The sequence below is a fragment of the Hyla sarda genome, chromosome 4, assembly GCF_029499605.1.
Source record: "Hyla sarda isolate aHylSar1 chromosome 4, aHylSar1.hap1, whole genome shotgun sequence".
Lineage (NCBI taxonomy): Eukaryota > Metazoa > Chordata > Amphibia > Anura > Hylidae > Hyla > Hyla sarda.
In genome coordinates, this window is record NC_079192.1 from 403634639 (window position 1) to 403648320 (window position 13682).

The 13682-nt window shown below is 43.7% G+C and overlaps 1 pseudogene; it reads left to right on the forward strand.

The window, feature by feature from the left end:
- Positions 1–381: 381 nt before the first annotated feature.
- On the forward strand, positions 382–481 carry LOC130267829 (U2 spliceosomal RNA; annotated as a pseudogene).
- Positions 482–13682: the final 13201 nt, after the last annotated feature.

Consider the following 13682-nt stretch of genomic DNA (forward strand, 5'->3'; position numbering starts at 1 on the left):
TTAGCTTATACAAAAATTAGCATAAACGAAAATTCGCATATGCGAAAATTAGTATATATACAAATTTTCGTATATGCGAAAATTCGCGCACCAGTCTCATACAGTAGTATTAGAGCCTTCTTTACACCACACAAGCTGGAAGCAGAGAGGGGTGATCACTGTGATGTGTACTGTGAAAAAAAAAACCGAATATTCGTAATTACGAATAAAATTTGTATTGCGAATATTCGCGAGCAACACTACTGGTGAACTAGCCTGCAGAGTGGTAGGAGAAGCAGTAACCTGAGAGGATGAAGTAGAAGGCCTGTCCCTACTCTCAAAAGACTCCATTCTAGCCTGTAATCTAGAGATAGATGAAGTCATAGTATTAAACATGGTATTATCGCTTCTCGGCCTTTTGGCTAAGATCAAGTGTAGTAACTGTTCTTATCAGTTTTCATGCCGGTGGTACACTACGCCGGTGTGGGGATGGGTGCTGCATGGAGGATGCAGGTGTACCAGGGCTTTCCGGGGCTGGTTCTGAGGAATCAGCTCGACGGCTGCCCCGATGTGACCTGTTCCCTCCGGGTCTCGCCATGAGGCTGAGAGGGTCTAGAGCTGAGATACTTTTGTGCCTCGGGGAGTGGTGACCCCGAGGTGCCGAAACTCACTGGGTATACTGGCTCACTGAGTTGAAGCACGGGCACCATAATCTCTTCACCTTGTGGCACTCACCTCTTGATTCCCGGCCTTCTGGCTAGGATCAGAGAAATTTTTATAGATCCGGGCAGTATATCTGCACACATTCACTTATTTATTTCTTTTTTGTCTCACTGTGTCACTTTTTGCGTGTTGTGTGTTCACAGGATTTGTCAGGATTCGGTAGCCCTTCTGGGTGTCCCTCCTGGTGGTCTAGGGGAGGTGTGTGTGGCCATTAGGTTCCGCACCTCCCTGCAAACACCCCGGGTACTCCTGTTTTGGCAGGGTACCTACCGTTATCGGCTCTGCGGGCAGATACCTTGGCTAACGCCAAGGGGGATGCCGGGAGCATTTGTGGTCCCCTAGTAGCTTCGGCGAAAAGGGACATCGAACCTGGAACCTCGCAGGTACCTTTTGGTCCGGAGGCGAAGGGTAAGGTTTGTTGGGGGGCCTCTCTCCTATCGGAGAAGGGCTTGCGATAGACCGCATCCTTTGTGCACGTTTTTTTAGTGTAACACGTTTGCACTTTTTCTTGCACTTTGGATGAATCGAGAGCACGTTCCTCAGCTAAAAAAAGAAATTAAACATGGTATTTGCAGAGGGAGGTCATGGAGGAACTTAGGGATGCGTACCTTGTATGGCGAAATGACAAATGTCTGTTTAAGTGCATCAGCGATTGGTGGGAATATGTTAAAGTCGAATTCCGTTGTTTCTTTCAGGCAAAAGGCAGACAACAGGCGTGTGCGAAGAAGTGGGACTTCAGGAAACTGCAGCGCGAGCTGCGGTCCCTGCAGGACCTGCTCCAGTGTGGCTGGGACGTCAGGGAGGAGCTGGAGGAGACCAAAAAGAGCTTGAAAAGGCACTTTGAGGAGGAATCCAGGCGAATCGTCTTTCGTTCCAAGGTGGAGAACCTGGAGAAGGGTGAGAAGTGTAACTCTTTCTTTTTCAGGAAGCTCCATGCTGGCCACACGCCCCTTACTGAGCTACGAGATGAGACCGGACACATGAGGAGTGGCAAGGAGGAAGTGATGGGGGTCGTCTCCGACTTCTACAGCAACCTCTATGCCCCCAAGTCATCCAACCCTGAAGCCGCCGAGAGGTTCCTGTCAGGTATAACTAATGTTGTTGATCCCACAGGTGCGGCGGCTATGGACGACCCCTTGACGATGGGGGAGCTGCTCTCTGCCGCTAAATCCTTTAAGCCCGGCAGGACCCCGGGCAGTGACGGTCTCCCGGCCGAGCTCTATGTAGCGCTGGGTGACCTGATCTGTCCGGACCTGTTGGAGGTGTACGAGGAGATGGTGGGGGGGGGCAGAATGCCTCCGTCGTTGAGGGAAGGGATGATCACGATCTTGTATAAGCGGAAGGGGGAGAGATGTGACCTGAAAAACTGGCGTCCCATCTCTCTCCTGAACGTGGACTACAAGATCCTCGCCAAGGTGCTGGCCAACAGACTGAAACCTGTCATGGGGCAGATCGTCCATCCGGACCAGACCTGCAGCATTCCTGGTCGCAGGATTGCTGACAGCCTTGCCCTCGTGAGAGACACAGTCTATTACATCCAGGACCGCGGGGGCCGCGGTGGCCGCGCCGCCCTGGTCAGCTTAGATCAGGAGAAGGCGTTCGACCGTGTCTCCCACGCATTCATGGACAGGGTTTTGCGCAGGCTAGGTCTGGGGAAGATGTTTTGCTCTTTTGTTAACGTTATGTATTTTGACATTTACAGCACGGTGTTGGTGAATGGCTGGAAGACTGACCCCTTTCCCATTCTTTCAGGGGTTAGACAAGGCTGCCCTCTTTCACCTCTTCTTTTTGTTTGTGTTATAGAGCTCTTCGCTGAGACTATCCGGCAGAATGGAGAGATCAGAGGGATCACCGCACCAGGACCAGATCGCTACGAGGTCAAGTGCTCACTCTACATGGACGACGTGACCGTCTTCTGCGCTGACCAGCGTTCGGTGACTGCGCTCGTCCAGACCTGCGAGGACTTCGGCAGAGCTTCGGAGGCAAAAGTCAACTGCGGGAAGTCGGAGGCCATGCTCTTCCGGGAGTGGCACCTGGCTTCTTCCGCCCCCTTCCCCTTTACCGTTAAGCCGGACTTCATTCAAATTCTTGGAGTCTGGTTCGGGAAGGAAGGAGCGGCCCTTAAGTCTTGGCAAGACCGACTAGGAAGGATAAACTCGAAGATCGGACTGTGGAGCTCCAGAAAGCTCTCGATGGAAGGCAAGGCACTTGTCCTGCGGAGTGAAGTTTTGCCTGTGCTCCAATATACCGCACAGGCCTGGCCTCCCCATACCACCATTTGCAAGGCCATCACCCGGACAGTGTTTGGCTTCATCTGGGGCAAAATGGACAGAGTCAAGAGGACTGTGATGTACAAGGAGCCCCGCAAGGGTGGGAAGGGAATACCCGACATCCCCACTCTGCTGAGGGCCTCCTTTGCATGTGTCACCGTGCAGCGGACTCTTGTTGAAAAGACTGGCTCAGCGGGCAGGTCCATGTCTCGCTTGCTTCTCATGCCCCTCTGGAGACAGCTGGGCTGGGACAAGTGGGACAGCTCCATCCCTTACAACTGGAACACTCCCTGGTTCTATGGGGATGTTGTCCGGTTTGTGAGGGAGCACCAGCTGGAAGGACTGAAACCCGACCTATGGAAGCCAAAGACAATCCACAAGCTCATCCGAGCTAAGGACTTGACCAAGCTGGTTCCGGGACTCCCCGCAGCCACTGCAGAGACAGTTTGGAATAATGTGGCCTCAAAGCGGCTTACCAATGGACACAAGGACTTGTCGTGGATGGCCGTCAAGGGAGGTCTCTCTCTCAGGTCATTCATGCATGCCCACAACCTGTGCAAGACCCGGTACTGCCCCCGGTGCCCCTACGTGGAGGAAACATCTTTTCAGGTGTTTTGGCAGTGCCCCTTTGCACAGGGTCTGTTGGACGCCCTAGAACATGAACTCAGAGACTCTGTACCCAGGAGCTGCCTATCGTACCATTTGGTGCTTTACGGTCTGTTCCCTGAGACCCACGACGTGGAGGCCATCCAGGAAGCCTGGCGCCTTATGAACTGTTTTAAGGACGCAGTGTGGCTTGCCAGGAACCGCCTTGTGATCAACAGGGAAAACATAGCCGTCCGGGACTGCCACAGGTTCATCAAGAACCTGCTTAGAGACTATTCCATCTATGACAGCCCGGCCGTTGATGAGGAAGAAGAGGAGTGAAGCCCCCTCTCCTTCTCCCATGTCTCCCTGAAGATACAGCCCAGCAGTTTGGCCCTGTGATCCGCCCCCTCCCCACCCCCACATAGTCACCCACACCCCTACCCCGATCACAGATTGTATTGTTTTGTTGTTCGATCTCTTGTGCCTTTCTATTACAGGATTGAGCTCAGTGTTAGAGTAGCATGGTTTGCGATGTATAGCTTAGGGAACCTTTGCTGTGTATTGTACTATCATGCTTTGTGTGACTGTAATTTATTGTACGACTTGTAATGACTGAACGGAAAATAAAGCTCTTTCAATCAAAAATTAAACATGGTATTTGCAATTGTGACAGCGACGTCTGAATAGAGTTCACAGAAGCAGACTCTTGACTGGGACCAGCCCCATCAGATGACAAGAGGCAAAATAATTCTGCCTTCCTGGCCATAACTGGAAATGGTATGTGTCTCCTCAATAGCTCAGCTGTTAGCTTTGGGATTGTCCAGGCTCTGAGTGATGCTATGCTCTCATGGTCTGAGTGCTGATCAAAGTTGTCCAGCAGAGAAGCAGTCTCCTCTATGTCTGAGCCATGTGACATCTTTAAGAAAAGAGTTATACAACAATTAGGACCGACTGAGGCTTCCCATGCCGTACACCCACGTGATGTGCCGGAGTGGCAGTGAGTTAGTGCTTGGTCGTAACTAAGGCGTGCCTAACAAGTAACAAGTATTTCGTAACCATCGAGCTTGTAACCGTGACAAGAACTGCAAAACATAACAGCTGTGGTCGTGACAGGTATTAGGTAACGTGCATGCCTATAAATGTGACAACGTATAACGTAACCGTCGTGCCTATAATTATGAGAGGCATAACGTAATAGTCATGCCCGTAGCCGTGACAGGTATTATAGCTTAATCATGCCTGTAGTCTTGACAGGTATAACGTAATTAATCATGCCTGTAGTCATGACAGGTATAACGTAATTAATCGTACCTGTAGTCGAGACAGGTATAACGTAATAATCATGCCTTTAGTCATGACAGGTATAACTTAATTATCGTGCCTGTAGTCGTGACAGGTATAACGTAATTAATCGTGCCTGTAGTCATGATAGGTATAACGTAATTAATCGTGCCTGTAGTCGTGACAGGTATAACATAATTATAGTGCCTGTAGTCCTGACAGGTATAACGTAATCATTGTGCCTGTAGTCGTGACAGGTATTACGTAATTAAATGTGCCTGTAGTTGTGACAGGTATAACGTAATTCATCGTGCCTGTAGTCATGACAACACCCCAAGAAGTAAGGACCAATCCAAGATGGTATAGGCCCCACCAAGAACAACTGGACAGTAGAAAAATGGCACAACTTTCTGAAAATAAGCACAATGAAATGATAACTAGAATGCTCACAAGCTATGAATGGTTGCATGAATAAGTAATGTGTTACATGAAACAGTAATTACCCTACTGTAAGATGGCTGTTGCGAAGAAAACACGCAGACCAATCCCGTAGGCCTAAACACCCTCTGGACTGGAGAGAACCCTCCGAAAAGGACACAATGCTTGTTAACATATGTATTATACATATCAACACTTTGCGTAGCTGAGAAACATGCATGAACAGAATGTGCCCCATAGTCTTGGTAACTAACATGCCGTCTGTGCCGAAAGGGTGCCAAGCTGCATGCGCAGAGCGTGTAAGAAAACACAGAGTGAACCCCATACTTACTGTCCCATCCCTCCCATAGCCCCTACCTTACTAAGGGAAGCTGTGGAGGTGCAGTGCCGCATGATCTAGCGCTGCAAGATGGGACCTGTTGCTCGACAGTAGGGGCACGCGGTGAGCCAGTGAACGAGCGCGCTTCCGGTGTTCGTGGGAAGGGAGGAATCAGCTGTGCGCCGTTGCTGCAGGGCCCGGAGACCATTAACCTGGCGGGCTAAACAAGTGCCCGCTGCCGGCGCTGCAAAGCAGGAGGCCATGATGTACGCAGCAGAGCTGCACGCCGCCAGGGGAGTACTGACCGAATGTCCCGCCACCAGAAATCATGAAGGATGTCAGTGGTAAGCGCGAGCCTGACGTATTTATGGGGGAAGTTGTCCCTCCCACAAATATAGCTAATTAGCCTAACACATATATTAAAACTGTAAGTAAATAACAAATAAAAAAATTAATACATAAAAATGCAATATAATAACATTAGTCTTAAAGGGGTACTCCGGTGGCAAACTTTTTTTTTTTTTAATGAACTGGTGCCAGAAAGTTAAATAGATTTGTAAATTACTTCTATTTAAAAATCTCAATTCTTTCAGTACTTATTAGCAGCTGTATGCTACAGAGGAAATTCTTTTCTTTTTGAATTTCTTTTTTGTCTTGTCCACAGTGCTCTCTGCTGACACCTCTGTCCGTGTCAGGAACTTTTCAGAGTAGCATAGGTTTGCAATGGGGATTTTCTCCTGCTCTGGACAGTTCCTGACATGGACAGAAGTGGTCAGCAGAGGGAACTGTGGACAAGACAAAAAAGAGTTTCAAAAAGAAAATAATTTCCTCTGTAGCATACAGCTGCTAATAAGTACTGGAAGGATTGGGATTTTTTTATAGAAGTTATTTACAAATCTGTAATAAAAAAAAAAAAGTTCCCCTTTAAAGGAGACATAACAAGTCTTCTACTTAATTGGGCAACTAAGGTTTTTTCTCACCCGCTTGCGTACATTATCAGAGATGAACAGGTAGATGTATGGGGATTTAGTAATTTGTAGGTCTAATCCTATCACCTCGGTATTATAAGTCACTTTTCATAAGGGTTGTGTACATGGATAAACTACGTCGGTTCTAGAAGGTCAGTCTGTAAGGTCCTATAATCTATCATTTTGGCATGCTAGATTATGGGAATTTAATTATTTTACATAACATTTGATATTAAAAAATCCGGAACTCCAAAGTTACTTGCATGGCGACGGGCGATGAACCAACAAAATAAAAAAAAAATTCCCACTTAAACTTTAGAAGAGGCTGAACTCATTTTCGTGGAGTAATTACTTTTTTCTCGCAGACAATAGAAAATTAAAGTGTAATTATACTGAGAAATACATCAGACCCAACCCGTCCCCGAAACGACACAAAAAGCTCCACGAGTGTAAACTGGTAAGAGGCTTCCTATAAAGGATCTGACCCCAATTTCCCAAAATGAATTTGTTTCTGCCGTATCGTGTTCTTCTCTGAGAAAGGAATTAGTGCGAAGACCATCGATCTTGAGAAGACGACGCATATTCCAACACTTCCAATGGACCCAGATGTCAGATGAAAGTATCTGTGAGCAATGTATAGAGGTTGTTAAGTTTTTATTAGAGCCGGAGAATAAATTTGGAAACATGTATGGTTCTCCGATTACTCATGATCTGCAGCCTATTTTTATATAGACGGGCATAAAATAAATCTGTCTGAAATACTTAAAGGGGTACTCCGCTGCTCAGCGTTTGGAACAAACTGTTCTGAACTCTAGAGCCTGCATCGGGAGCTTGTGACGTCATAGCCACCCCCCCTCATGACATCACGCCCGCCCCCTCAATGCAAGCCTACGGGAGGGGGCGTGACGACTTCTTTTTAGAGTGGGCTACCAATACTTCCTTTGAACCAACCTCTTAGTTCCCGATACACCTGGATGACCTGCCAATAGAATGGTATGACATTGATCTAGAACACGTAGACAGTAGGGACGGGGTACAAATGTTTTATCACAAGGAACATTGTGGGTCCTGAATCTTTACTAGCTTCAATCTCTTAAAATAAATCAGGAAAGGCTGCTGAGACCACAAACCCCTTAGGTAGAATGGTCTCAGGGTCTGAGTCACGGGGCTCTAGTGTTGAGTAGTGTTGAGCGGCATAGGCCATATTCGAATTTGCGAATATATGGACGAATATTCGCCATATTCGCGAATATCAGCATAGTCGTAATATTCTAGTTTTATTTTCGCATATCCGCATATTCGCGTGTGCGAAAATTAACATATGCGAAAATTAACATATACAAAAATTAGTATAAGCGAAAATTTGCATATGCGAAAATTCGCACACCAGTCTCACACAGTAGTATTAGAGCCTTCTTACACCACATAAGCTGGAAGCAGAGAGGGATGATCACTGTTATGTGTAATGTGAAAAGACAAAAACAAAAAAAAAACGAATATTCGTAATTACGAATATATAGCGCTATATTCGCGGATTCACGAATATGCGATATCCGCGAATAAAATTTGAATTGCGAATAATCGCGAGCAACACTAGTGTTAAGTAGTGTTGAGCGGCATAGGCCATATTCGAATTCACGAAATATTCGCGAATATATGGGCGAATATGCGTCATATATTCACGAATATTCGTAATAATCATTTTATTTTCGCATATGTGAAAAATTCGCGTATGCGAAAATTAGCATGTACAAAATTTGCATAAGCGAAAATTAGCGTATGTAAATTTTCGTATATGCGAAAATTCGCTCACCTGTCTCACACAGTAGTATTAGAGCTGGAAGCAGAGAGGGGTGATCACTGTGATGTGTACTGTGAAAAAAAAAAAAAAATATTCGTAATTACGAATATATATATATATATATATATATATATATATATATATATATATATATAGTGCTATATTCGCGAATATGCGATATTCGCGACTAAAATTTGCTTTGTAAATATTCGCGAGTAACACTAGTGTTGAGCAGCATAGGCCATATTCGAATTCGCGAATATTCGCAAATATATGTACGAATATTCGTCATATATTCGCGAATATCGCATATTCGTAATATTCTCGTTTTATTATCGTACAAGCAAAAAAAAAAAAAAAAAAAAAAAAAACGCAAATGCGAAAATTAACATATACGAAATTTAGCATAAGCGAAAATTCGCATATGTGAACATTTGCGTATGTAAATTTTCGTTCATGCGAACATGCACGCACACGTGTAGTACGAGCTGGAAGCAGATTCACAATACGAATTTTATTCGCGCGCAAATATAGCACTATATATTCGTAATTACAATATTCTTTTATTTTTATTTTTTTTCACAGTACACATCACCTCTCTGCTTCCAGCTTGTGTGGTGTAAAGAAGGCTCTAATACTACTGTGTGAGACTGGCTTACGAATTTTCGTATATTGGAAAATTAGCATATATTCGCGAATATTGGCGAATTCGAATATGGCTTATGCCGCCCAACTAATACTACTGTATGCTATTTTCGTATAAGAATTTTTGCATATGATAATTTTCGCATTCTCGACTTTTTCCGCATATGCGAAAACGAAATTATTACGAATATGCGGTTGTTGCGAATATATGGTTAATAATCGCGAATATTCGCATATTCGTAGTAATAATCTCGTTTTATTTTCTCATATGCTAAAAAAGTCGCATATACAAAAATGAACCAAGATTAATACGAATATGCGAATATTTACCATATATCCGCAACAACCGCATATTTGTAATAATCTCGTTTTCGCATTTGCGAAAAACCATCGAGAATGCGAATATTATCATTTGCAAAAATGTATCTTATACAAAAATAGCATAAGGGAAAATTCGCATGCTCGGAAAATTAACATGTTAAAATTTGTATAAGTGAATTTTTGTATATACGAAAATTTGCATATGGCAATTTTCCAATATGCGAAATTTGTTCCTTCTTTACACCACACAAGCTGGAAGCAGAGAGGGGTGATCACTGTGATGTGTACTGTGAAGAAAAAAAAATATATATATTCGTAATCACGAATAGTGTTGCTCGCGAATATTCGCAATTCGAATATTATTCGCGAATATCGCATATTCGCGAATATCGCGAATATAGCGCTATATATTCGTAATTACGAATATTCGTTTTTTTTTTTTTTTTTCCCTTGACAGTACACATCCCAGTGATCATCCCTCTCTGCTTTCCATCTTGTGTTGTGTAAAGAAGGCTGTAATACTACTGTGCGAGACTGGCGTGCGAACATTCGCATATACGAAAATTAGCATGTGTTAATTTCCGCATATGCGAATTGTTTACATATGTTATTTTTCGCATGCGTGTATTTTCGCATATATGAAAATAAAACGAGAACATAACGAATATGCGAATATTCGTCCATATATTCGCGAATATTCGCGAATTCGAATATGGCCTATGCCGCTCAACACTAATCACGAATATATAGTGCTATATTCGCGAATAAAATGCACATTGGGAATATTCTGACTACTCGTGTTGCTCACGAATATCCGCAATTCGAATTTTATTCGCGAATATAGCACTATACATTCGTAATTACGAATATTTATTTGTTTTTTCACATATTACATGCAAATTTTTCGTATATGCTAATTTTAGCATATGCAAATTTTTGCACATCCAAATTTTCACGTATGCGAAAATAAAACGCGAATATTACGAATATGTGAATTTAGCGAATATATGACGAATATTCGTCCATATATTCTCGAAATATCGCAAATTCGAATATGGCCTATGCCGCTCAACACTACTGACTACCATAAAATACAGTAAATTACTTCTATTTAAAAATCTTAATCCTTCCAGTACTTATCAGCTGCTACAAGCTCCACAGGAAGTTCTTTTTTTAATTATTTTTTTCTATCTGCATAGTGCTCTCTGCTGACACCTCTGTCCACTTTAGACACTGTCCGGAGTAGGAGAGTGTTGCTATGGGAATTTGCTCCTACTCTGGACAGTTCCTAAAATGGACAGAGGCGTCAGCAGAGAGCACTGTGGTCAGACAGAAATGAAATTCAAAAAGAAAAGAATTTCCTGTGGAGCATACAGCAGCTGATTACTGGAAGTACCGGAAGGATTACAATTTTGAAATAGAAGTCATTTACAAATCTGTTTAACTTTCTGGCACAAGTTGATTTAAGAATTTTTTTTTTCCAGTGGAGTACCCCTTTAAACCTGGTGAAGAATAAGGCCCACTGAGCTTTACAAGGGTCAGGGCTTTAGCAGATTTTAGGAAGTTGAAATTCTTGTGATTAGTAGTAACACTATGAACAGCACCTTCCAGGAAGTGTCTCCATTCCTTGTTAGCCCACTTGACAGCCAGTAAGTCTCTATTACCCAAATTGTTATTACTTTCAGCATTAGAAAACCTTAGAGAAAAGAAGGCACAGGGGCGAAGATTGGAGTATGAAGGATATCCCTGGGAGAGTTCCACTCCAACGCCCACCCACGAGGCCTTCACTTCAACAATGAACGTCTTGGAGAAATCCGGTTTAATTAACAAGGGATCGGTGGTGAAGTTTTCCCTAAGATACTTAAAAGCTTCTACAACCTCAGGTGACCAGTTAACCAGATCCACCCCCTTTCTTGTCAGGCCTTTAAAAGTTTAGCCATTACAGAGAAATGTTTAATAAATTCAAGATAGTAGTTTGCAAAACTTAAAAGGGTACTCCGCCCCTAGACATCTTATCCCCTATCCAAAGTATAGGGGATAACATGTCTTAGGGGGCCCCTAAGATCTCCCTGCATTTGTTTAGAGCATCGGGTGCAGCTCCGAAGGCCATGACTTCACGAAATGGGGCGTAGCAATGATTTCACTAGTCTCTGCCCCGCTTCGCCAGTCATCCGGCACAGAGTGTAGTTCGCTCCATGCACCGGATGTCTGGGGTGGCTCAGCCAAAATTGTGCGGGTCCCCAGCGGTGGGACCCCCGCGATCAGACATCTTATCCCCTATCCTTTGGATCTAGGGGTCGACTACCCCTTTAAAAACCTCTGGAGCACCTTTAAGGAAGTAGTGTTGCTCGCGAATATTCGCAATGCAAATTTTATTCACGCATATTGCATATTCGCGAATATTCGCGAATATAGCACTATATATTCGTAATTACGAATATTCTTTTTATTTATTTATTTTTTCTTTTTTTTTTATCACAGTACACATCACAGTGATCACCCCTCTCTTCTTCTAGCTTGTGTGGTGTAAAGAAGGCTCTAACACTGCTGCGTGAGACTGGCGTGCAAATTTTCGCACATACGAAAATTAGTATATGCTAATTTTCGCATATGCGAACTCTCTTTTATGTTAACTTTCGCATATGTTAATTTTTGCATATGCTAATTTTCGCAAATTCAAACTTTTTTATGTTAGTTTTTATGTTAACTTTCGCATATATAAATTTTCGCATATACAAATTTTCGTAAATGCGAAAATAAAACGCGAATATTTTGAATATGCAAATGTAGCGAATATATGACGAATATTCGTCCATATATTTGCGAATATTCGCGAATTCGAATATGGCCTATGCCGCTCAACACTATAAGGAAGTTGGGCAGACCCACTCGGTTATAGCCTGCACCTTGGCAGGATCCATTTTGAACACATTAGGAGACAAGACATAACCCAAAAACTGTACTTCCTGCACACCAAGAAGACATTTTTCAAATTTGACAAATAAAGGATTTTCACTTAAGATTGTTAAAACATTTCGCACATGTGACATCGATCCTAAAAACATCAGGATATTGTCCAGATACACTACTAGAAACCTTCCTAAAAGTCCTCTAGAAATGTCATTGACGAGATCTTGAAATGCAGCAGGAGTGTTGCTTAGCCCAAAAGGCATAGCAAGATATTTAAAGTGCCCCTTTTGAAAGATGTTTCCACTCATCCCTATCTCTTATGTGTATAGGATTATAGACCTTCCGGAGGTCCAGTTTGGTGAACCAGCAGGCTCTTGGAACATGGAAACTGTTTTTTATTAGTGATCTTATTGAGAGCCCGGTAGTTATTACCCAGCATGCAACATAACAAGGTACAAAATAATAAACAACATCGTACAGATTCCAAGGAAGCAGGTCAGGGTAAAAAGGGTTAACAGACAAAATACAAACAAAAATAAATAAAAAATGAAGGAGATAAACAGATCAACAGATAGAGAGAGGTCAAACAAGTTGGGTCAGAACCGAGACACGGTACCAAATCAATAAGCAGAGAATAGTAATGTCACAAGCCGCAGTCAGGATACAGGAGCAAAAACACAAGAGCTAGTGCAAAGGAACTGAACACAAGCAACATGAGATAGAAACTGACTGGGTATTTACGTGCATGGACTAGGGCTGAGCGAATCGTATCTGATGAATCTGAATTTGTTACAAATTTCAGGAAAAATTGGTTTTGCACCTTATCCGAATATCGCTGCAATTCAATGGCTCAAATCGCTTCATTAAACTCCATTTAGTGCGGTCCAGGCTCCAGGGCATCTAAGATGGTGGCTCCACATGTCAGGACATGGGGCAAGGAACGCTGGGCAGGCGGGAACATGGGTAGGCGGGATGACCCTGAATCACATGCAGGATGCAGCCAATCAGCAGCCAGCCACCCCTTTGATGTGACAGCCATATATAATCAGCAGCCATCTTGAGGCCAGTCACTCCAGCATTCTATTGCAGAGAGAGAGAGAGAGGGACAGAGAACAGTGTGTGTTGCAAAGAAAATAATTTTGATAGCAGCGACTCCGCTCAAGCCCAAATCTAGCCTAGAAGCACTGATAAGGAATGGAGAGAGTTTGAGAGAGAAACTGCAATTTTGGGTGTATTACAGCAGCGATTCATGGTTGGCAGTCAGCATGGTGGCAGAAGTGGAAAGTCTGGAGCCAAACGTGCCCGGGGTAGACCACCTGCTTCGCGGCAACCTACCTTCCCGGGAGGTATTGGAACAGGGCTTCTTGGAGTCAACAGCATTAGCAGTCAATCAGTGCGGGATTGTTGTGTTGGTTGGAAAATCTGCTACTTGGCGGTGT